Here is a 711-nt window from a genome sequence, read left to right as displayed (position 1 = left end):
ATAATTAAAGATAGACTCATATTATAAAACAATAAAACTACTTATTAATTTTAAAAAATAAACAGTTTCAAAAGGTATAGAAGTATATAGATAGATTTTGAAAGGTACAGAATCTTATATGTGCGACAAAAACTTTACTTAGATTTGAGATATTAATGATATATATCTACCATTTGTTTATTAATAATATATCTTAAAATTTTAAATATTATAAGTTTTTTCTTCTCCTAACATAAATAATGATGTCAAAGAACAGTATAAAATAGGATGGTAAATTGAAAAAGTTAACATTATTGTTTGTTGTTATTTGACATGTAGCACTAATAATTTACTAAGTTATGCGACCTATCATTGAGATATTTATAAAAAGACTATTTAAACTGTATTTATGCATTCAAATATCTGATTGATTTATTAACTATTCTAATGACCAAATTGACTTAATTAATTTAATTATAAAAAATACATAAGAATATGTTATTGTTATACCATTTACGATAAAAATAATACCCTAAATATTAGTTGATTTCACTTTAAAATTACTACAATTACATGACATATATGTGAGTTACTTTTTATATTGTGTATACAAAAAATAATTACTATATATTTATGTATTAATATATATAGTTTAACTCATTTTTAATTTATATTTTATACTAATAATTAATTTTAATATATACTTAGTACAATTTATTTTATTAGTAATCT

The sequence above is a fragment of the Arachis ipaensis genome, chromosome B03 (assembly GCF_000816755.2).
Source record: "Arachis ipaensis cultivar K30076 chromosome B03, Araip1.1, whole genome shotgun sequence".
NCBI classification, from domain to species: domain Eukaryota; kingdom Viridiplantae; phylum Streptophyta; class Magnoliopsida; order Fabales; family Fabaceae; genus Arachis; species Arachis ipaensis.
The sequence above is the reverse complement of the archived record's forward strand: the minus strand, read 5'-3'. Positions refer to the sequence as shown.